At 36.4% G+C, this 25875-nt stretch overlaps 1 protein-coding gene across 2 annotated transcripts in view; it reads right to left on the bottom strand.

Moving 5' to 3' along the window:
• Positions 1-25875, bottom strand: part of TAB2 (TGF-beta activated kinase 1 (MAP3K7) binding protein 2) — a 79788-nt gene that overhangs the window by 45582 nt on the left and 8331 nt on the right. Inside the window, exon 1 of one of the 2 annotated variants that reach the window (XM_060115149.1) lies at positions 9512-9608. The exons of the other annotated variant lie outside the window; for it this stretch is intronic. The gene's annotated coding sequence lies outside the window, so the exon portion shown is untranslated. Of the gene's footprint in view, positions 1-9511; positions 9609-25875 lie in introns of those variants that run through there. 2 annotated transcript variants of the gene reach the window in all.

The raw sequence follows: 25875 nt of genomic DNA on the forward strand, positions 1-25875 counted from the left end.
TTGACGCCTTCTTTTCCCATGTATATGGGACAAATACTTTGTTTTAATTGGGTAACTCAGACAAAGCTACCTGAAAACCAAATATTAGGTTGCATATAAGTGCCAGATAAGTGATATAAACTGTGCTATAGGTGTTTAAAGGGCTCTCTGGGCTGAGGGAGGGTGTGGGAGGGTCTTGAATCATGGGTACTTAAATAAGAAGGTTAAAGTATGAAGCAAGGCAACCAAATACTGGGCAGGTTCTGGAGACAATGAGCCAGTCACCTGTCTGGCTAAAAGAAGGAGGGACAGGAGGAAAGGGAATTATGAAGAAGGAGTTTGGGGTGGTGAGTATCTACAAGAGAAGACGAGAAAGGCCAATGAAGGCTGCAAGTGTACAGTGGCCTTTATTATAGAAGATCTTGAGTTAACACTAACCGTTTAGTATTATTATGTAAACTGGTATATACATATTGTATCTTTGCCCAGTTTGTACATGGTTGAGTTTTGCTGGAACAAATTTAATTATTATAACAAAAAATATAGTTCATGTTGAAATATCACAGAGAAATAGGATGAAATATATAAAACTAAAATTCACTTCTCAACTGCATTAGGATTCTCCTTTAGCTTATGGACAAGAAGGAGGTCTTTCCACTTTAACCATATATACCATCCTAAAATTTAGCTCTGATTCCCATAGTGACTTCCAGAGACAATAATTTTTTCTATAACAATGGAATCTTGAGTTGGATAGAACCCTAGGAAATTGTCTTGTAAAAGTATATATATTTAAGAGGTTAGAGAAAAGCCTTGCTGCCCAGTAGACTCTTTTAACCAGACTTCCTCTTCCATTCATCTATCCAATTTTACCTCTTGAAACTAACCCTTGACAACAAACAGAAATTTTTACACAAGTAATGTTAGTTTCAAAGTGGAGAGAATACCTTGTTCACTGCTGCTGTACCCTAAATACTTAGAAAGTGTAAGGCAAGTAGTAGATGTTCAAAAAATACTGTTGCAATAAATCTCTAAATACAGATCAGAATACATCTAGATTAAAGACTACTATAAAAAATGGTAGCTATCCCTCCAAACTAAAGTGTTTGCCTTACCCTCGGCTATGTCAGTGCTGCTGTAATACTTGTTTTGAAACTGTAAATTTGTTTCAATGCAATTGATATGTTAGGGAACAATTTGAACACTAAATGAATTTTGCTGTGATTTCATCTGCCAGAAACGCTAGGTGAATGCAGAAAACCATACTCAGCTGAAACAAGCTGCATGTGAATACACAAAATTTAAATGTGAACACACCTCAAATATCTGCCAGCTACCTCAGCTCACTGCATCTTCGTGGAATCAGTCACACCCATCCACAACTTGTGTTCAGCTTTCCTTGTGATTTCAGAAAACCCTTCTTCAACCACTTCACAATAACAAGCTTCCACAACTATGTGGAAACTTCTTTTACAAGGCAAACTTCAGAAGGGTTTAAAAGCAAAGTACAATATTTATTTGTACAAGTATTTACATATTACATATTTCTTAGCCACTTAACATGTGTAAAACTATACTATCATGTTTTTTTAAGGTTCCTATCTTTCTAAATGTTCACTGATGACATTTTGAGTGTTGTACCCCAATTCCATGTTTCCCATAAGTCTTGTAGGGTTTTGTTTTTTTATTTTTTGACTGCATTATTTTCCACAGTATGGTGTTTTTTAGGAACACATATGTCAAATTTTAACAGAACCGTTTGTACTGCAAAGCCCCTGACCTCAACAACGGTTACTCAATTCCCCCGGATGTCTAATTGGAAGGTAGAATGTTTCAACTTACATATTTGGTTGTCAATATGATGTTAACAGTTTCTTATTACTAATTTTAACTTGTGTCTCTCTGTGGACTGGCTGACAGGATCAGACTGTGCAGTGAGTTAACTATAACTTTTTTAAAGTTAAAGCAAGTTTTGAAACTTTTTGGCCTCAATGAAGATTTCAGAATTAAACTTAAAAAAAAAAGTATTACCTTCTTAATTATATACACTATTTAAAATACCTTTTCATTATTGGTGTAGTATAAGTATCTCATCAAATGCCAAGTAGGTAATAGTTGATGCACTTCACATCTGATTAACTTTAAAAGAATTTATAAATGTCATTAATTGAATATGAAAAATCTCAAAATTAACAGCAAATTTTTAGAACTGTATTTCTTGGAGCATGATATTACATCTTTATTAAGGCAAAGCAAACTCACTGCCCCCCAAATTCTTTAATATCAGATTATTTTCCTAAGATTTAAAATGTAAGAATTATAGCTATGGCAATTAAAAATCTAAAATTCAAATACTATCATCATTTACAATTAAAAACAGGATAAGTATAATTCACCTGTAGCATAAACTTTAGCATAAAATAGCTGTAATACTGAATCATTTTACATAGATATTTGCAAAAATAAAATAACAGAAACACACCAAGTTAGTCACCTAAATGCTACTTACTTTAAGTTACCTATCATGTTCAGATTTAGTGTTAGTTAAAAGCTTAAAGGGAACAAAGGATTATGTTACCAGAAAATGTATCTCTCAACTTTATAAGCCTACAGTAATTTATTTTCTAAAGAAAGACAGTAAATATTAATAACTGAAGTAACATATGATCCACATTACCTCCTCTTAAAAAAAAACTTCCCAATTTTCTCATTTAATACACTGCCTCAAGTTCATTGAATGCTGACCATTTCTTATAGTTAAAAGGCTTACCAGTTATAAGTTCCTCTAAAAGGAATGTGCAAGTCAGCCGCACTTGGCAATTTATGTATTGTGGTTTTGTGGTGAGTGCTACCATTTTCTAAGGATCAAGAAAAGTGCAATAAATCTAAGGCAGAATGGTTATAATCCATCAAAACATATTATATAACTAACTACCTTGTGTGTATTTTCCAATTCATACCCCATTATTATCTTTCAATACATTAGGGCTTTAAGATGGAAACAAAGTTACTTCTGAGTGAGCCCCTTTTAATGTTCATGCCCTGGTCCGGGAAGATCCCACATGCCACGGAGTGGCTAGGCCCGTGAGCCATGGTTGCTGAGCCTGCGCGTCTGGAGCCTGTGTTCCGCAACGGGAGAGGCCATAACAGTGAGAGGCCCGCGTACGGCAAAAAAAAAAAAAAAAAAAAAAAAAAACTCTCCAGAAAGTGGGCATAGAGGGAACCTACCTCAACATAGTAAAGGCCATACATAACAAACCCACCGCAAACATCATTCTCAATGGTGAAAAACTGAAAGCATTTCCTCTAAGATCAGAAACAAGACAAGGATGTCCACTCTTGCCACTATTATTCAACATGGTTTTGGAAGTCCTAGTCACAGCAATCAGAGAAGGAAAAGAAAAAAAGGAATACAAATTGGAAAAGAAGAAGTAAATCTGTCGCTGTTTGCAGATGACATGATACTATACATAGAGAATCCTAAATGTGCCACCAGAAAACTACTAGAGCTAAACAATGAATTTGGTAAAGTTGCAGGATACAAAATTAATGCACAGAAGTCTCTTGCATTCCTATACACAAATGATGAAAAATCTGAAAGAGAAATTAAGGAAACACTCCCATTTACCATTGCAACAAAAAGAATAAAATACCTAGGAATAAATCTACCTAAGGAGACAAAAGACCTGTATGCAGAAAACTATAAGACACTGCTGAAAGAAATTAAAGATGATAAAAACAGATGGAGAGATATACCATGTTCATGCATTGGAAGAATCAACATTGTGAAAATGACTATACTACCCAAAGCAATCTACAGACTCAATGCAATCCCTATCAAATTACCAATGGCATTTTTTACGGAACTAGAACAAAAAATCTTAAAACTTGTATGGAGACACAAAAGACCCTGAATAGCCAAGGCAGTCCTGAGGGAAAAAAATGGAGCTGGAGCTATCTGACTCCCAGACTTCAGACTATACTACAAAGCTACAGTAATCAAGACAATATGGTAGTGGCACAAAAACAGAAATACAGATCAATGGAACAGGATAGAAAGCCCAGAGATAAACCCACACACCTATGGTCAACTAATCTATGACAAAGGAGGCAAGGATATACAATGGAGAAAAGACAGTCTCTTCAATAAGTGGTGCTGGGAAAACTGGACAGCTACATGTAAAAGAACAAAATTAGAACACTCCCTAACACCATACACAAAAATAAATTCAAAATGGATTAGAGACCTAAATGTAAGACCGGACACTATAAAACTCTTAGAGGAAAACATAGGAAGAACACTCTTTTGACATAAATCACAGCAAGATCTTTTTTGATCCACCTCATAGAGTAATGGAAATAAAAACGAAAATAAACAAATGGGACCTATTGATACTTAAAAACTTTTGCACAGCCAAGGAAACCATGAACAAGATGAATTGACAACCCTCAGAATGTGAGAAAATATTTGCAAATGAATCAACGGACAAAGGATTAATCTCCAAAATATATAAACAGCTCATGCAGCTCAATATTAAAAAAACAAACAACCCAATCAAAAAATGGGCAGAAGACCTAAATAGACATTTCTCCAAAGAAGACATACAGATGGCCAAGAAGCACATGAAAAGATGCTCAACATCACTAATTATTAGAGAAATGCAAATCAAAACTACAATGAGGGGGCTTCCCTGGTGGCGCAGTGGTTGAGAGTCTGCCTGCCGATGTAGGGGATACGGGTTCGTGCCCTGGTCCGGGAAGATCCTACATGCCGCGGAGCGGCTGGGCCCGTGAGCCATGGCCACTGAGCCTGCGCATCCGGAGCCTGTGCTCCGCAACGAGAGAGGCCACAACAGTGAGAGGCCTGTGTACCGCAAAAAAAACCCCAAAAAACCAAACTACAATGAGGTATCACCTCATACCAGTTAGAATGGGCATCATCAGAAAATCTAGAAACAACAAATGCTGGAGAGGGTGTGGAGAAAAAGGAAGCCTCTTGCACTGTTGTTGGGAATGTAAATTGATACAGCCACTATGGAGAACACTATGGAGGTTCCTTAAAAAACTAAAAATAGAACTACCATATGACCCAGCAATCCCACTACTGGGCATATATCCAGAGAAAACCATAATTCAGAAAGACACTTACACCCTTATGTTCACTGCAGCACTATTTACAATAGCCAGGACATGGAAGCAACCTAAATGCCCATTGACAGACGACTGGACAAAGAAGATGTGGTGCATATATACAATGGAGTATTACTCAGCCATAAAAAGGAATGAAACTGTGTCATTTGTAGAGACGTGGATGGACCTAGAGACTGTCATACAGAGTGAAGTAAGTCAGAAAGAGAAAAATACATATCCCATACTAATGCATATATGTGGAACCTAGAAATATGGTACAGATGAACTGGTTTGCAGGGGAGAAATAGAGACACAGATGTAGAGAACACATGTATGGACACCAAGGGGGGAAAGTGGTGGGGAGGGTGGTGGTGGTGAGATGAACTGGGAGATTGGGATTGACATATATACACTTATATGTATAAAATGGATAACTAATAAGAACCTGCTGTATAAAAAAATAAATAAAATTCAAAAAAAAGAACGATGACATGAAAAATGAAATGATCACAAGATTATAATTAAAAAAAATAAAATAAAGAAGGCAACACCTAAGCTGGGTCTTGGAAGATAAAAATGTGTTCGCTAGATGGTCAGGCAAGAGGGAAAGAATATTTCAAACATAAGTGGTTGTCTGGGAAAAGACTTTAAATACATGGCAAGTTTGGGAAACCACAAGTAGCTGGTTAATGGTGAAGTGCAGGGAGTGAGACTAACAGGGAGAAAGTGTGATAAAGGATGAGGCTGAAGAAGTAGGGTAGGCACAGGCATATCATGGATGATCTTAATTGCTTTCCTCTGCACCATATGTGCTGAATCCCACAAGTCAGCAAGAACATGCCTCTCACTTTCCAGATTCAGATAATTTATCTCTGAAGTTCCAAGCCCTGCCTGGTTCTGTGACATTCCACCAAGTCCCAGAGGTGGGCATGCATTCATTCAGCAACATTCGCTCTGTGCCATTTAGCGGTGTATAAGCTGCAGTGGAGATCAGGAGGAAGTGCCTAAAACTTAGGAATTAAGGAGAGGCAGGAGGAACTTCACAAAGAATGTAGTGCTTGAACTTAGCCATTACAGATGAATCATAAAAGTCTTGCAGGATATCACTGACTACTGTTTGTGTTGCGGGAAAGACCATGAAAGAATAAATTTGAAGAATTATAGCTGTAGTGTAGAAGGGAAGTGAGACAAGGCTAAAAAGGTGGAAAGTTTTCAGTGAAAAATGTACAGATTCTAGATAATGTAAAAGATCTAAGAAAATTCTACTGGCCTGGAACTTTCTCATAAATATGATCTACTTTTTGGTTCACCTTGATATCTGGGATCCATTCCACAAACACTGCCCACTATAGGCCTGGTAATGTGCTCTAAACATGCAAAGGTGAATAAAATACAGTCCCTGCTTCTGAGATTATACATTAGTAGAATTCAGATTTATATTGGACTTCTTACAGCATATATTTGTTATCTTACTTCATCCTCCCCACATGTGAAGCAGAGAAGACAACTGGTAAACCATATTTTTTTCTTTTTAACTGAAGAGAATCATGGAAAGACTTATTAAGAGATATATCTACAGTTCCAACTAAGTCAGTAGCAGAGCAGTATTCTAGGCCAGCAGCTCTCAACTGTGGTGTCACTACCCAGTGCTAGTGCAATCAGTTGTAAATGAAATTTGTTACTGATCGTTAAGTACCAGAGCTCTATCTATAACAATATAAAGTATCTAACCTATGGACAAACACATGTTTTAAAGAGGAGCATATAAGGATGTCACTTCAGTGTATATTACTAAAAGAACAACCTGAATGACCATCGAGGAATGAATAAATAAATTACTCTATAGCAATACTAAAGAACATCATACAATTTTTTTTAAGTTGAGTAAGAAATCCAAGTAATTATATGCAAAGACCTATAAGACATTACTGAATGAAAAAAGATGCAAAACCCATGTATAATGATACCCTTTGTGTTAAAAAAAAAGGATACAAAAAAATTTTTAAACAAATTATTTTTATATGAACGCACAGGAAATGCTCTGAAAGGATACGCACTGATGAGAGCCGGCTGGGTAAAGGGACACATGGATGGAAGATGGACCAAGGAGATTTAGTCATCTCTGTTATGTTTTAACTTTTTATAAGGATATATATTCATGTATTACTTGTATAATTAAGCATAAACAATTGATCTTAAAGCAGAATATTTTCCCTATAAAGTTATTTCCTACATATTTCCCCATAACACTACTTGTATTCTGATATGTGGGTAGGAGAGTTAAGAGCAGAATAGAAAGAATTATTTGCAAGTACCTGAACTGAGCCAACTCAACGCACTTTCAAATAACTCAAAGCCTATGTTATCAATGCTGAAACTGTTACCGATATAGTTAGCAACTGCAACAATGCTCAGTCATCAGGAGTCTTGACAGATGAGATTTAAACGTCCATACATAAAGGTGGACAAGAGCACCCTCCTCTGAACCTATAGCATAATCACTCTGGTTTAGCACACACTACAGGTTGGGCTCTGTGATGAACGCTGTTAACCTGTATTATTTCAATTACTTCTTACAACATTCCTGTACGGATTAAATGAGAAACTGCAGGTAAAACTCTTCACACATAACGCCCAACCACATAACAGTAAGTGTTGTCCTTTATAGGTGTTCCAACTCCCTCATCTCTAACCGTATCAAGTTTCAGCCCTCACTGTACGGCAGTCAGCTTTTCAAAAGCCTCACTGACTTAAGTGTGCCAATGCTAAGAAATCTGCAATGGATTCTCATTACCTACTGAACTAAATCCAAACTCCTTCATCAGACATTTGAAAGCATGGGTGACACAGCTCCATCACCCATCATATTCCTTCTGTACGCTACTATTCTGTAGGCACATTGGAGCGCTCACAATTTTTAGAATATATTATATACTTTGACCTCCGTACCTTAGGAATACTCTTGTCACTCTCGCTAAACAGTTCTATCTACTTTTCAAAGTTCTGTAGAAATATTACCTTCTCTACAAAGTTGATTCTCTCTGGCACTCTCAATTACATTGTTTGTACCTCTATTATGATACTTTTTTTGTATTACTTGGTTGTAAACTGACTGAAAGCAAGTTTTTTTTTTTATTTTCACATCTCTACTGTGCCTAGCACAGTGTTTTATACACAATTTGCATTTAATAATGTAGAAAACTTTCACCATTACTCATAGCCCCAGTGATAACCGGTACAACTTGAAATTCAGAAGCAATTCTAATTTCCCCTTCAATTCACCTACCAGTGGTAATGACCCTATAGTAACTCTGGTAGTAACTCTTTCCAGTCCTAATTCAACACTCAGTGAGATATAATTATTTCCATACCAAACAAATGAAGTGGCACATAATTAGTGACCTAATGCTGACAAGATTGGCTGACATTAAATTCATTATGCATTAACACTGGAGGAAGGAATACAAAGCATATGCTAGAATATTAGAATCATCTTTTAAAATCACAACTGGGATATAAAATTCCTCTGTTCAATTTTGGGTAATCTCTAACCTAACTGAATTGAACTTTAAAATCAAAGGATGTGTAAGGTCATCTACCCATTTAGTAAATAAAGTCACCTTTTATGGATTAATTATTTCTAAATCTATACAAATTGGTAAAAGCAGTAAATGTCCTTAAAAGCTAACTGACCTCAGCCCTCTAACCATTCGTAAGTGGTTTTTTCTCGGTTAAAATCTAAGGTAGCAAGAAACCTTAGTTTTTAGTTTTGTTGTTAAATTTCACGACATTCCAACTACTAATGACTTTGGTTTCTTTTGAGCAATCAAGTAAAAACATAGCAAATACTAGTTATATACTTATATTTAAAATACAATTAAATTCTTCAGGCAAAAGTATTACATAATACGTTACTTGATTCTATCCAGGAATCTTACTTCTTCCAATTTTTGAAAGCCATATTAACTCTTTATGTGAAGGCATTCATAGTGTAGAATAGTTGAGGATCTCAGGACAGAGAACTAGTTTCATTTAATTCTCTAAACTACATATGTGAACCTCTTAAAGGAAGACAGTTTTATTGTTACTGTTTACTTTTCAGTGAAGACCAGAATACTTTTTGGAGATTTATAGGGCTTAGCTCAATAGCATGTCAAATTTATTTTTCTTAAATGGTTTTTGCATTAGTTTGCTACTACTAGCAAACAAGTTAAATTAGAAATATTCAGGCAAAGGTACATTAAAGTCAATACTAGCTGCATGTTATCTAGGTGTTAGGGATGTTACCAAACTTTAAAGCAAGATGACCACAAGTTTTGAAAGTAAAGTTTTGGTTATTATAGATTTCATAGTAAGGCAGTTACATGGCTAAGCTTGGCTGGTACCATGGACTTTAGCATACCTGGAAATAGAAAAATTCAAATGGTAGCTGTTCTTGATTGGCCCATTGCCATTTTTGCAGCTTACAAATTTTTAATTAAGTAACTGCAGTGAGCTCATCTCTACTGGATACTTCTTTTCCAGGGCAGGTCCAGGAACTGGGTCTGGAGCCTTGAAAGCAGAAGAGAAACTAGAGTAAACTAGAGGTAGGCAGAACAAGAAACGTGACCAGATAACATTGAGATCTAATAGCAGTGAGGTAGTCCCCAAAGTCTCTCACATGAAATATTCTTAAGTGGAAAAGAATCTCTTAAATTACAAGTTACCAGAAGATGCTATTTGCATTAGTTCAGTCATTGTCTTAATCTACACAACTCCACTCTGAACTCCCAATTCTAGAAACTAAAACAGTAGCCTTTATGAAATCTCTATTGGCTTTTAGCAATAGACTGTCCAATATGGGACCACAGAGTATAAAAGAACGAGAAAAACAACAATAAACTCATTTTCATTGGTAAAATTGGAATTGTAAAGTCCTCATTTTCAGGTCACTTTTCTCTTTTGCTATCTTATTTCCAATCATCTTCTAATTATTCCCCTAAATTCCTACAATCAATTGTCAGAGGTTTCTTAAGAAATGCTTTAGATATATCCAAGCAATGAACTGAATTTCAAGTTCCAATTTTTAAAAATACTTCGTAATTCTTAAAGAGGGAGGCAAAGAACAGCTCATAAGATGTGGTTCTTAACCACACTGGAAATTCTTTTTTCCATTACCAAAACAGATTCAATGATTTTTTTTTTTTTTTTTTGGTTAGGTCCACATTATTTAAAAAAACACACACACGCAAAACTTGCAACTACAAAGGTTACAGAAATGGTAGGCTATTAAAAATGTTAGACTGTTGTACTAATCAGATTACTAGGGCCTGGAAATGATGTCCTTATGTTTGGTGAGCTGATACCCTTAGGAGTCTCTCTCTAAGAAACGAATCAATCCCACAGCAGTCAAAATAAACTGAACCCTCTGTTGCTGTCAAATGATGGCAGATTGTGAGAATTGTAACAGGACAAAAAAGTAGTGAAGACAAGGATTCAAAGAACTTAACTCCCTGCATTTCTAGTAACTAGAAACACAACAAAGCAAAATAAAATGAAAGTAGTTTTTAAGAAAAATGTCAATTTTCCACCTTTTGTGATGGCATGTTGCAGGTGAAAATATTCAGGTAGAGAAAGATCTAGGTTCAAATCTGGTTCCAGTATAAACTAAAACTCTGCAGAAGTTTCCGGTCAATTAAATAGGATACCATCCCCCACCTCACTGGATTGTCATGAGAATTAGCACCTAATGACCTGGCACACAGTAGGTATTCAATACATTTTTCTGCATAATGGAATGTTATTTTTTTGTTCTAAACATATGAGTATACTTAAGCTTTCATTTTCATAAATGCTAAAGCAACAGCTGTGTAACAAGCTTTAGGTTTAAATAACTCAACTATGTCACATCCTAAGAGATATAACTGATTTATCAACACTTATTTCAGAACAAAGCAAATGTAAGAACGCTCAGTTCTGAGAATTGATGATAAATAAAAATAGAAGAATTTACATTTAGGATATAAAGAGAATTAGTGGTAAACAAGTAAGTAGACATGTAATTCTTCCTCCTCCAGGTAAAGGAGAAAATACTTTTGTCAACAGGTTAAAAGGTTATAGATCTGGGATATGGTGCTTTTTAAAAAACAAAAGGAATCAATATATGATCTAACTAGGTCTTTAAGTCAGGAAATGCTTTAAGGGCAAAGAAAAGCCTTACATTTGAGCAACAATTTTCCTCTTACTGATAGAACAGTGGGTTCCACACAAAATTATTATTTACCAAATATGGTTCAAAGATCAGATTACACCTTCCCTGGCATTACCAAGTAATAGAGCATTATCGCAGGCCACAAGGAATTTTAAAAAGAAAAAGAAAAAAAAATTTCCTTAAAGTTACTAGAAATGTATTCACTGCTACAACTTTATTTCAAATAGTTTTTAAAAGTTAACATGGGAAGAAAGAGTCTTAATCAAAAGAGATTGCAATTTACTTAGAGATAATAAGATTAAACTAAATTTTGCCAGAAGGCAAAAAAAAGAAAAAAAGTATTTAAAAATGAAGATTCCTATTCATTAACCCATATGGATAGACTTTCAGTTTAAAGACATCAAGAAAAACACTTTTATAGACAAACCATTAATTTTTGTTTTTATTTTATAACTACTATCATATTGAAATCTCATTACTCAAATAATGTTTCAGTTGATTCTTTTGGATTTTCCAGATATAAAATGTCATCTACAAATAAATGTGCCTCCTCCCTTTCAATAATTACACCTCCTATTTTGTTTTTTGGTCTAATTATATTGGCCAGCATTCCCAAGACAATGTTATGTAACAGTAATGCTGGCCAGACCTTTTTTGATTCATGACTTTTAAAAAGGAATTTAGTATTTCACTAAATACTAAAATAGGAATTCTAGTATTTTACCATTTCTAGTAACAAAATACTGGCTTCTGGTCTGAGATATATAAAATCTTGGCTATGTTCATTCGTTCTTGTTTCACTAAGCATTCTTATTAGAAATAAATGTTGATTTCCCTTTTTTTTGATATCCCTCAAGATATTCATAGCCCCTGTGACCTACTAATATGACTTAATTTGATTTATCATTACATTCCTAGAGTGAATATTACTCAGTTATAGTATTATTCTGTTAATGTAATGCTAGATTCCATTTGACAGTTTTATTAAGCATTTTTTGCACCAACTTTTGTGAGACTGATGTGCAATCTTTTATATTCATATTTTATGTTACGCGGCTTTGTAAAAAGAACCAGGAAGCTTACCTTTTCTTCTCTATATTCTGATATACACAGCTAATTATCTGGTGCTTTTTGCAGGAAAGAGTCTCATATCAGCTAAGACCAGCATTTTCATTTGTGGCTCCAGATCCTATCCTTCTCTTTCACATTTCCACAACACCCTTTCTTTTCAATCTCTCACTTTAACCTATGAACCTGTTTAAGTCTTAACCATCTTAAACATACATCCATGAACACACTTTCCTTACCAGTTAAGTCTTGTTCAGCAAGTATTTATTCACAAAGCTATTTATTAAAACTGCTACTCTATTCAAGGAACTGAGAATGAACTGCAGTTCCTGCCCTCTATTCCTAATCTAGTAAGGAACACAACCGTGCATACAAAAAACTGCGATAGCAATGCAAAGAACAAACAAGCTATGCTAGGACATCTCTCTCTTACCATCTGTGCCTTGCCAAACCTCTCTACTGAGTAGTTATGCTATGGTCTCAAATTTGTTTTAATCTGCCTTCAAGTTTCGTCCCTTGATAAGTTTTATTCAAATCACCAAATCCAATAACCTCTTCAGGAGCCTTACCCACCATTTTTCAAAAACTTTGCGGCTTGATTCATATTTTTTTAATAAATCCAATTAGATCTTCAAATGTACTGTTAAATTTTGTTTTTTAAAAGGAAGTTCATAGAATATTTTGTTCTTTAAAAATTTATTTCCTTATGGCTGCATTGGGTCTTCACTGCTGCACACCGGCTTTCTCTAGCTGCGGTGAGCTGGGGCTACTCTTTGTTGCGGTGCGTGGGCTTCCCATTGCGGTGGTTTCTCTTGTTGTGGAGCATGGGCTCTAGGCGCACGGGCTTCAGTAGCTGTGGCACACAGGCTCAGTAGTTGTGGCTCGCGGGCTCTAGAGCACAGGCTCAGTAGTTGTGGTGCACGGGCTTAGCTGCTCCGTGGCATGTGGGATCTTCCCGGACCAGGGATTGAACCCATGTCCTGTGCACTGGCAGACGGATTCTTAACCACTGCACCACCAGGGAAGTTCCCATAGAATATTTTAAGTTTTACTAGGCACTTTTAATTCACCATATCATTTGATGCTCATGAAAAACCACCCAGTACGGCTAGGTAATTATTACTCTCATTTGCAAGGTTCAGAAAAATACACCAATTTACTGATTATCAAAACTCCAATAAGCAGCAGAGTTAGGGCCAGAGATGTATTTGTGGCTTTCTAACTCCAGGTCCAGGGTTCCCTCCTCTATATTTTATTACCTTGATTGATTAATTACTAACTTGAATACTTACTGATCATTCTCTTCTTTAAAACTTTTCTGGTCAACACTGCATATTCTTCTAGCATCCTAGGTTCCTTATTTTGGTACTTCTTAATGTTTGTCAAAAGGATGTATAAGTAAAAACTATGACATTTATTCTCTCACTTCTTGCTCTGGCATCTCATCTACAGTTACAGCATCATCTAGGGAGAAGCTCCTTTAAATTGTAGTTTAAGCTTCCTGTTCTACTTGATGAAACGTAAGCATTCAGAATCATCGAATTTGATGTTGAAAGGACCTTAGAGATTATTTAGTCCAACATCTTTATTTAACAGAAGAAAAATATAAAGTTCAACTCACACAAGTCAGTAGCAGAATTTGAATAAAAGTTTAAGCAAAATTTGCCTTTTTAAACTTATGAATCATAAAACAAATATATACATACATAGTAAATAGAAAGCAACTAAAATTTCAAGAGTAATTACTGGCCCCTGTTTCATTTTTGTTAAAGATACTTGTCCATATTTCTAATATGACAATACTAATGTATGAGTCCACTTATCAAAGTAATTTTTAAAAAAAACATGGAATGGCAATAAAGTTAAAACCTACTCAATTTTATATATTTGTGCATTAATTATCTATCTTCCAGATTTTTAGAGTGAATTGGGAATCAAAATCACACCACTACCTAGCCTAATGCTTCCTACCTAGGTTGATAATCATGACCTAGTCTACAAGGCAGGAACAGATACCACTAGACTGTTTGCTGAACACTGCTTAGAACAGTGCCTGGTACATGTATTAAGCACTGAAAATGTGTCAGCTACCGCTGCTTCTCCACCAAAAATTACTACTTCTGAATATATTCATATGATTATAAATATGGCCGTATTAATGATTCAGCCATACAGACAAGCATCCTGTTAGAGGACCAGTATCTCACTCTTCTCCTTTTGGTCTATTGTCCAAGTTTTATTCTAGTGAGCAGGGCCACAACCCTTAGTTATCTAGGAATACCTTTCCAACAACTCCCAAGCTAGAAGTACTTTAATATCTCAACATCAGAGTCTATAGGCTCTGAAAATTAGCAGCTCATTTTAAAAGGAAATTTTCTACTCCAACACTTCTAAACTTTTAAGCTCATTTACCCATGATACAGAATGCATGAGAAATAAAAGGGAATCTCATGTGAAGCAGGAAGATTTATTTTTCCTCTTAATTGTGCTTAAGTTTAAACTTAAACTCTTCCCCAAACTAGCTTCCCCTCTTCAACTTCCCATTTTTATAAGAAATAGCAATTTTCTTGTTAGCCTGAAAACTGAAATTACCTTAACTTTTCTCTTGCCTTCCTTTACCTTTCGCAACTTCAAATTTCATCCATTTAATAACTAACATTCCTCAAAACACAACTCCTGAGACTCTCCTCACTGGATATTAGTCAGTACAGTTCACAGTCACTTCCACAGTTCTGAAATCTAAAAAGTTCTGAAAAGATTTTTTATGAAGCTTCATGTCAAAACTCATCTGGTAGTGGCAAAAATCTGCTTTGAATTGACGTGAAGCTACTTATAGGCTTTATTTAGCCACTTACTGTAAACATTTCCATGTTTCACTGCAGAGATACTAGTGTTTAACTACTGGGTGATGTGTCAAACCTTGCTGGGCATGTTACATAGTATACAACATATACACGTTACCTTTCTAAAATTCAAAAAATTATGAATTCCAAAACATAGCTGGCCCCAGGGTTTCAGAAAAGGTATCATGGACCTGTACAATATTGTTCCAAGAATCCTAATTTAGGCACCCTATTCTTAACTTTCGTTTTGATACTTTCCCTTACACCACTCCATGCATTTCAGCCTCCATATTTACCACCAAGTCCTATAGGTTCTGCTTTCCAAATACCACAATTGCCAATTCTACTCCACTCCTACTGCTACCACACTATCCCAATCATCCAATTTCTAAATGACCAGACCCATAGTTTACCTCCCTGCCATTAAGTTCTTCCCATCTGACCCATCAAGCAGATTAAGAAAGGCTCCTATATAACCACTTAAAATATTTCATTTCTTTGCACAGGAACTTAATAAACTGGAACAGATACATAATAAGAGGGCAAAGATGGTGATTGTGGGATTATAGATGAATTTTTGTTCCCTTTTAAACCTTACCTATAACTGTAAGCTAAGAAGAGGTTCTCTTTTTTTTCAAACTTAATGAAGTTTGAAAAATTTCTAAACTGACATATTTATTCTGTAATTAAAACAACACAAACAAATGAAAAATATACTAGTCCGCTCCCCTATTTATCACTTCAACTAAAATTCCTCAGTGTGGTTTTCAAGGCCTTCTCCAGTTTGGTTCCACTAGGACTGGTATCATGGACAGCCCCCTGGCCAACCCCGGCTTTTCGGTAAAAGCCAGTTTTACCGAAATATAGCTAATTATTTTTTTAAAAGAATGATTTTTAATGAGTAAAATAAATGATCACAAGGAAAATCAATTATACTGAAAAGCACAGTAATCAAGTGTTCTTTAGAACCCATATTTATGATATATTTATATATTTGCTTCTTTATTAACACTCAACACAATAAAATCCAGCAGGGGTCTAATAACAACTATAATGTTGAAGTAGTAATCTACATAAACTATACTCAGAGACAGCCACAACAGTAAAGTAATATGAAAATATCTGTGCTTTTTTTCTATTAGTAATAAAGTCACAGGTACTGCTAATACTATTGTGCTTTATTGTTTAAAATCATAATGGAAGGAAATATTAAATTTCAGTTACAGGTTATTTGTTGGTAAAAATATACAGATTTTTTTTTTTTTTCAGGGACTCCTTTAAATTCTCTCCTCAGATGCTCTTCAGGGTTATGGAGTCTAGAGTTAAACTCTATGAAATCCACCTACTTTTATTTCCCACTAATACCCACAGTCAGAGAACTTCAGTCAGGCTTTGTCTGAACATGTTCAACCCTGCTTTCATTCCTGACTATGTTACTGCTCTAGCTTACGGTATCATTTCTCCACCTGGATGCTTATCAAAATCTTAACTATCTCTTGAAAAGCAATTCATGTTCCATCTCCTTTTCGAATTCTTTTGCTACTTCTTCAGCCCACATGGATCTCTCTATTCCTAGAACTCCTAATGTACCTGTGGGTCAATGCTTAATGACCCAACATGTAATTATTTTCTTATAGTTCTACTTCCGTGTCTCTTCATCCAAGGTGTAAGATCCCCGGGGACATGGGTGACATGCTTGTATACAGGACACTGCCCACATATAATATAAGCACATCGAATGTATTCAATAAAGAAACTATTCTCAATAAACCAAGTATCAGAAGACAATTTCTTTCGGAAGTTTAAGTACCAGAAAATACATCAAGAGGACTGAAAATTCCACTAAGCAGCAAAAACAGACTCATAAATTAAGCTTAATATTAATAATTCACCTCAATCAGAACCTAGATAGTCATATTATATTAAAAACTCAGAGACTTATTTACTAGGCAGTAATGAATTCCAAGTAATAAATCAGGAATGGAGTGCTAAAGTAGGCATAAAACAATGATTCATTCAAAAAATATTTGCTAAGCATCTACTACATGCCAGGCACAATTCCAGATTCCACTGATTCAATGGTAAAAAAACGAAAAACAAAAAACCCAAAAACAATGAAAAACAAAAACAACTCACACAAGAATTTATTGTTAGGCCTTGGACTAGAACCTGGGGCTCCTGATTCTCATTATGAAGCTCTGGAACAAAAAGCTGTTTCTGTCTTTCAGAATAAGTAAAGTTGGGGTGGGGAAATGTTCTCAGAAGGCAGTAAATCATATAAAACATTTTAAAGAAAAAGATTTGGAGCTATTAAAATATATATATATAATCTACATAGTATATAAAGATAACATTAAAATCTCTATACATAAAATCTATAAAGAAATAGATTTGGGGATAAGTTTCAATTGTCTGTAGGATATTTATTGCCTAATGATACTAGATGAATGAGGTATTACTCTACTCACTGATTAATATTTTAATCACAAACACTTCATGAAGTTTTATTCTTCTTCAAAGAGCTCTGCCAAGTTGCCGCATTTACTTTATATAAAAATATAAAAACTGGGCTTCCCTGGTGGCACAGTGGTTGAGAGTCCGCCTGCCGATGCAGGGGACATGGGTTCGTGCCCCGGTCTGGGAGGATCCCATGTGCCGCGGAGCGGCTGGGCCCGTGAGCCATGGCTGCTGAGCCTGCGTGTCCGGAGCCTGGGCTCCGCAACGGGAGAGGCCACAGCGGTGAGAGGCCCGCGTACTGCCAAAAAAAAAAAAAAAATATATATATATATATATATATATATACATACATATATATATATATATATGTATATATAAACTTAAATACCAATATCACAGAAGTGGGGTGGGTGATAGCAGTCGTGGTGGTAAATATTATTCTAAGTAATCTTTTTAATTGGAGAGAAGAGCCCAAAGAGGAGGATGATGCAAATGCGGGTAGGAAACAAGGAACTGCTCTCCACACATTTCAATCTCTAGTGCTGTTTATGACCAAATAGAAATTATTTTTCTTAAAGGGAAGTTCTTAGACTAATAGCAATGGAATTCAGAGACTGAGTGAGTGAGGGGGAAGGATAAGTGGGTGGGACTGGAACAAATAAACTAATAGTCTGACAATGCTATGCTAGTAACCTTAAGTCATCTTGTCCAAAACTCAACCCACTGCCTCCCACACAATAATATAGCTATATGTTAATTACTAACAATAGAGCACTGATTCTGAAGTTAGAAATCTCAGGGTCTTCAATTCTTTTCCTCACTATATACAATCACTGGCAAAGTTCTACTGATTACTCCCACAAATGTTTCTTGCATTAATCCCCTTTTCTAGTCCCACAACCTCCTTCTGCAGGTATCTTTTACCTGGATAATCAAAGTAACACAATAATCTCTTATCTGATGGCTTATTCCACTCTTAGGCCTTTCTAAGCTATATTTCACAGTGGTAACAAGCTTTCTAGCTCCTAAACATAGCTGGATCATGTCACTTTCTTCCCCAAGAGAGGTAAAAGATTTTGTAGAATTAGATTGTACTGAGTTTTGGTAGAAGGTGATGACATTGACCTAGGGAATAATGGAAAAGAGGTTGGGCAGGAAGAGAGGAGACTTAAAGACCAAGAACTTACAACAAAGGAGTCAGAAACGTTAGATAAAATACAGGAAAGAATGGGATCAAGAAAGCCAAATGGGCTTCCCTGGTGGCGCAGTGGTTGAGGGTCCGCCTGCCGATGCAGGGGACGTGGGTTCGTGCCCCGGTCCGGGAGGATCCCACATGCCTCGGAGCGGCTGAGCCTGTGAGCCATGGCTGCTAAGCCTGTGCTCCGCAGCAGGAGGGGCCACAGCGGTGAGAGGCCCGTGTACCGCAAAAAAAAAAAAAAAAAAAAAAAAGAAAGCCAAATGAAAAAAGGAATAACAATAAAGTTTTAAGCTTATTATTTTTATAATAATTTTGTAACAATGAATAGCTAACATTTATTAAGCATTTATGTATGTGCTAAGCACTGGGCCAAATGAGTTATAATGCATTCACTCATTTAATGCTCTCAATAATCATGAGAGGTAGGTACCTCTGTATCAGACTCAGCTGACTACACATTGTTCTCTCCCAGAGAAAAGAAGGATTATTTTACATAGCGCCCCGGCCCCCTCTGGCCCCGGCCTTATTCCCCACAATGCCTAAAACAGAGCATCAAACAATTTACATTCTTACTATGTTGGTGTCAACAATACCAGAGGAAAGCCATTTTTCCTATGAATTTCATTAATATGTCATTGACTAGCACAATATATACATGTATATACAGCTATATACATACATACACGTACATAAACAGACACATACAAACACACTAGGGATCTGGAAATAAAATACTATGGTTTTCAAAAATAACTCTTCTCTTGGGGCTTAAATCTGAATTGGAACAGTAAAGGCTCAGGGTATTTTTGTCTTGTAAAGCTCAAAGGAGGAAAGGTAAATGAAAATGTTTTTAACTGAAGAGAAAAGAGGCTTATACCCCTACCATCTACCTGGAAATAGGGAGGGCCTAGTCCTCCTAAAGGCAGATGAAAGTTACTTTCTTTTAAAATGTGTATAGGAAATTTCCTATGAGATACTACTATGGTCTAAACTCTCTAAGCCCAGTCTACTATTTGCCATGTGTGCTCCATTCCGTACAAGAAGTCTGGGCCAACTTTAGATGATTTTGCATAAATCCACTACCACTAGGAAAAAAGAACAAATAACAAATGGCAAAAATGCGTGCTTCACTGACCTTGGGTTAGTAATGTTGCTATGTTTGGGTGCATTCTTCAGGAGTGTAATATTTGTTTGAAAGCATCAGGGTACTACTCAGAAAAGACATTTGACCATAACCTATACTCTGGAATCTCAAAAACTCACTTTTTTTTTTTTTTTGCAGTCAGCGGGCCTCTCACTGTTGTGGCCTCTCCCGTTGTGGAGCACAGGCTCCAGACGTGCAGGCTCAGCGGCCATGGCTCATGGGCCCAGCCGCTCCGTGGCATGTGGGATCCTCCCAGACCAGGGCACGAACCCGTGTCCCCTGCATCGGCAGGCGGACTCTCAACCACTGCGCCACCAGGGAAGCCCAAAAAACTCACTTACTTTTAAAAGCAAGCAAATCTTCTAGCTTTAAACTTTAGTAGTATGTGTGTTCACTCATTCATTCACAAATATTTACATAGAGCTTAAATGTCAAGGCATTGCACTAATGCTGTAAAAACTTATTTAGTGGGAGAAACTGAAAAATAAACAGAATATTATAATAAAATATGGTCAATCCTGTGATGGGGAAAAAAGTGCTGAGATATTTAAATTATAAATAAGAAAAAGCATTAATCAGTTATAACAGAAAATATCATGCCACTTAAAAAAGTATTTTCCTGAATACCTTAATATGAAGAAAACATACCTGGGCCAAAAATCTTGGAGTCATCCTTGACTTCACTTTTATGCCTCAGATCCAGTTCATCAGCAATTTCTGCCCACCCAGGGTTTGTAATATATCCAAAATCTGACCTCTTCACACTCTTTCCTGTTGTTACTTTGGTCTAAGCCACCATCAGCTCTCCTTTGGATAACTGCAATAATTTCCAATATGGCTTCCCTGTTGACATCTTTGCCCTGCTCTTATAGTTTATTCCACAAAGAGCTGCCAGAGTGAATCTTTAACAAGGAAAGTTACCTTCAGTAACTTCAGAAGAAAAACCATATGGTCATATCAAGTGATTCTTAAACTAGGAAGAGACAGGCACCTACAAAAAACCTACAGCTAACATGTACTTACTGGTGACAGACTTCATGCTTTCCCTTAAGATCAGGAATAAGACTAGCTTGTCTGATGTCACCACGCCTACTAAACACAGTATTGGAAGTACTAACCAGAGCAGTAAGGCAAGAAGAGGAAATAAAAGGCATCCAGATTGGAAAGGAAGAAATAAAACTGTCTCTATTCATAGACACATTAGAAAACCCACAGTCTCCACAGAAAAACGACTAGAATTTATTAGTTTAGCAAGGTCTCAGGATAAAGGGTGAACTCACAGAAATCAACCATATTGCTATAAACTAGCAATAAACAACTGGAAACCAAAATTTAAAACACAGTATCATTTACAACTGCTCCAAAAAAAATGTATCTAGTTATAAATCTAGCAAAACATGTATAGAATTTGTGTGTTGGAAGCTATAAAATGCAGATGAAAGAAATCAGGCAACCTAACTATAAGGAGAGATAAACTGTGTTTATGGCTTGAAAGACTTAACAAAAGAAAAATGTCAATTTTCCCCAAATTGATCTAAGGGTTTAATGCAATTCCTACCAAAATCCCAGCATGATTTTTTTTTATAGATTTTAAATTTTCCATGGAAAGGAAATGCAATAGTTAAAACGATTCTGAAAAAGAAGAATTAAGTTAGGGAAATTTTACTACCTGGTTTTAAGACTTACCATACAGCTACAGTTATCAAGACAGTGTGATAGTAGTGCAGAGATAAACACAAAGATCAGTGGATCAGAATAGAGAATCTAGAAACAGATGCTCACAAGCACAGCCATCTGAATTTTGACAAAGGTGCAAAAGCAATTCATGGAGGAAGGATAATTTTTTTTCACAAGTGGTGTTGGAACAGCCGAACAATCCACGGACAAAAAGTGAACTTCAATCTAAACTTCACACCTTTATGTGAAGATTATGTAAAACTGGATCATAGATCTACATATGCAAGATGTAAAGCTTTTTAGAAACCTTTTAGAAGAAAACAGGAGAATATCTTTGGAACCTAAGGTTAAGCAAAGAGCTCTTATTAGACTTGACAACAAAAGGCACAATTCATAAAAGAAAAAAGATAAATTAGACTTCATAAAATTTTTTTCTTTGCAAAAGCCCCCACTAAGAGGATGAAAAGATAAGCCACAGATCAGGAGAAGATATTTGCAAATCACATACTTGACAAAGGGCTTGTGTCCAGAATATACAAAGAATTCACTAAACTCAACAACAAGAAAACAAACAATCCCATCAGAACATAAGCAAAAGACTTGAACAGACACTTCACCACAGAGGATATACAGACAGCAAACAAGCACATGAAAATACATTCAACATCATTAGCCATTAGGGAAATGCAAACTAAAGCTACAAAGAGATGTCACTACATATCTATTAGAATGGCTGAAATAAAAAATATACTGACAATACCAAATACTGACAAGGATGCAGAGAAATTAGATCTCTCATATACTGCTGATGGGAATGTAAAATGGTTCAGCCACTCTGGAAAAGTGGTAGTTTCTTATAGAGTTAAACATACATTTATCATACAACCCAGCCACTGTATTCCTGGGGATTTATTCTAGAGAGATGAAAAAGTATTTTCACATAAAAACCCGTGGAAAACTGTTCACAGCAGCTTTAGTTTTAGTGCCCCAAACTGGAAACACAAAAGTCCTTCCATCAATGGCTGAACAAATTGTGGTACATCCATACAATGGTATACTTCTTAGCATTAAAATGCAATGAACTACGGATACACGAAACAACTTGGATGGATCTCAAGGGCATAACACTGAGTGAAAAAAGGCCAATCTCAAAATATATAACACAACACATGATTCCATTTTTATAACAATTCATGAAGTGACAAAATTATAGTGATGGAGAACAGATGAGTGGTTGCCAAAGGGTTAAGGCTGGGTAGCACAAAGGAGTTTCTTTGTGTGATGGAACAGATCTAGTTCTATATCCTAATTGTGATGGTTACACGAATCTACATACATGAAAATAATATAAAATTGTACACACACAACCACTAACAAATTAAATCATATTCTAAGAAGTTGGGGGGGGGAAGGCAAATAGCTCATGTCTTAAAATCCTTCAGTGGCTTCTCATCTCATCCTGAATACTAAAATCCTTTCTACAATCTGAAGAGCTACATGGAAAGCACATCAGTAGATGAGACGATCTCATCTCCTCTTCTCCCGCTCTCTTAACTCCAACTACACTGGTCTTCTTGCTGTTGGAACATGGCAAGCATGCTCCTGCCTCTCTAGTTAGAAAGCTCTTTCCCTTTATTACTTCACTCAGGCACCTGCTCAAATGTCATCTAATCAGAGAAGACTTCCGTGTTGCCTCCCAAATAAAATGATGTCTTCTTCCTCTTTCTCTCTCTCTAGGAACCTTAAAACCAACAAACAGAACTCAAATATCTTCCTCACCTGTTACTGCCCCTGGTATGCTCTTGTATTGATGAATGGCAGGCATTATACTATGCACTCAGGTACTCAAGCCAGGGCATGTGTGATTACTTACTTACTTCACACCCAGTATTCTCTTCTCAAATCCATCACCTACTCTTCTCCTTAATTACAGCCTTAACTCACGTCAAATAATGGTTATAAGGCTACCTCCCGCCCCCCCCACCATCCCCCCGGCTCTTTTCTAAATATTCTCTACACTGCAGCCAGAGAAATCTTTCTAGAATGTTAATTTAAACATTCCATCATTTATGGGATGAAGTCAAATCTACTTTACAGAGCACACAAGTATTTTCATGCTCTTTCTTCTCCTTTTCCACCTCACTTCCAGTTAACCCACCACTGGTGCCTAATGCACTGGGGAACTATTCACAGTACTGAAGAGGTGTGGACTTTCCTGCCTCCCTCCTTTATGCATGTTGTTCTCTCTGACTGCAATGGCCTCTCTTCACCCAACTTGTCCTCCTCTTCCCTGCCTATCTGACACAAACAGATTGTGTCAGCCTTCCTATATAGAATTCCTTCTTATAGCCCTCCTTCCCTCACTGGGTCAGACACTCCCTCCTGTAGATTCCTGAAGTGTTTCATGCCTAACCTTGTCACTGCATTTGCTAGTGTTAGCACACTACTGATAGCCTGTATACCTGTCCCTTGAGGGCAAGAACAATATGTTAGTCATCTTCCCAATCCCATCACCTGGCAAAATACCTGGCACACAGCAGGACTCAAAACTAATTCAAAACACTGGATAGGTGAATTAGGTTGACCAATAAAGAAGGCAGAGATGAGGCACAGTGAAAGAATGAGTCAGGCCAGATTTTTGGGTTAGCTATTTCGCACAGGTATATCATAGAAGCCATATGAAACAAACTCTATGGAGCTTCTTTCTATTCTTTTGGTCATGTGATACCCTATAGAAATTGAAGTACTGATTCCGTAGCTTGGTTTGGCTAAGATCACCAGTTCACTTTTCCCATGAACCAGTTACCTTCCTCAAAAGAGTACTTCTTGTTCCATTCACAGAGCTACAGCAACGGCTCGGAACAGTCATCCTGTAAATTCATGCCATTGTTCATGAAGGGAAAATCTCATGAAGAGAATAAGGATGTCTCACTCAGGCCAAGCACCACCTCAGCTAGAAAAATCTCAAAAAAGAAAAAGAAAAATCAAGCCCAACCAAAACATGTCAATACATTTTCATATGTAAAAAAGCAGAATTGGCTTTGTGGGAATGGAAAATTTTTATTTTTTGAAACCCCACTTCCACATGTTTATTTCCTTAGAAAATCATCATAAAGTAGCAAACAGTACTTAGTCAAGTACAGTTCAGGTATATGCTAGTCACAAGGTAAACAGCAAGTTACTCTCAATGCAAACACACAGTACATGTATTTTCACCAACTTTTGTTTGTCAATGATCCCTTAGATATCTTGAGTACTTTTTCTCTTCAATTCTAGTAACTACTTAACTGTGATGCCTACATGCATCTGCTTGAGTTCCAAAGAGTAGACGCCCATGTTTGTCAGGTCACTAACAGTCTTTTAAAAATTAACCAAGCAATTATACCACAATCTGTGCTCAATGAATTAAAATGGAACAAACACTCTGTTCTGAAGCCCTTTTAAAAAGCAAATTTTCGGGCTTCCCTGGTGGCGCAGTGGTTGAGAGTCCGCCTGCCGATGCAGGGGACACGGGTTCGTGCCCCGATCCCGGAAGATCCCACATGCCGCGGAGCGGCTGGGCCCGCGAGCCATGGCCGCGGAGCCTGTGTGTCCGGAGCCTGTGCTCCGCAACGGGAGAGGCCACAGCAGTGAGAGGCCCGCGTACAGCAAAAAAAAAAAAAAAAAAAGCAAATTTTCTTGCCTATATTGCTATCTTCTCTGTTACTATTTTCTAGTGATAACTTAGCACCAATAAAAGCTGATGAACAGAAAATGTTTGTATAAGCATCACTGTATAATACAAACTGTATTATTAGTAGGTTAAAATATTACTTATACAAATAGCAATTAATACTAATTAGTACAGCAAAATATTCTACAACAATCACCAGTTCACTCAATGAATTAAGATAAAAAAACTTTTAGGAAAACTCAAAGCAAAAAATCACAGTTAACCCAGTAATGAACATCAGGAAATTCAGCACTGTATCTTTTTTGAATGTGAAATATGGACACAGAAAAGAATACTATTAAAATAATTGAAAAAAATATTAACTAGCAATTTAAAACAAAAAAGTTACAAAGGTCACCTTAAACAGATAAAGTGGTATATGTTTTATAGTATTATATTTAAGCTCATATATTTTCAGTGTTTTCAAAATCTGATCCATGCCAATTTTCTAATGTTTTTCATAAAAAAACCTAAATT

Source organism: Mesoplodon densirostris, chromosome 12 (genome assembly GCF_025265405.1).
Source record: "Mesoplodon densirostris isolate mMesDen1 chromosome 12, mMesDen1 primary haplotype, whole genome shotgun sequence".
Classification (NCBI taxonomy): Eukaryota; Metazoa; Chordata; class Mammalia; order Artiodactyla; family Ziphiidae; genus Mesoplodon; species Mesoplodon densirostris.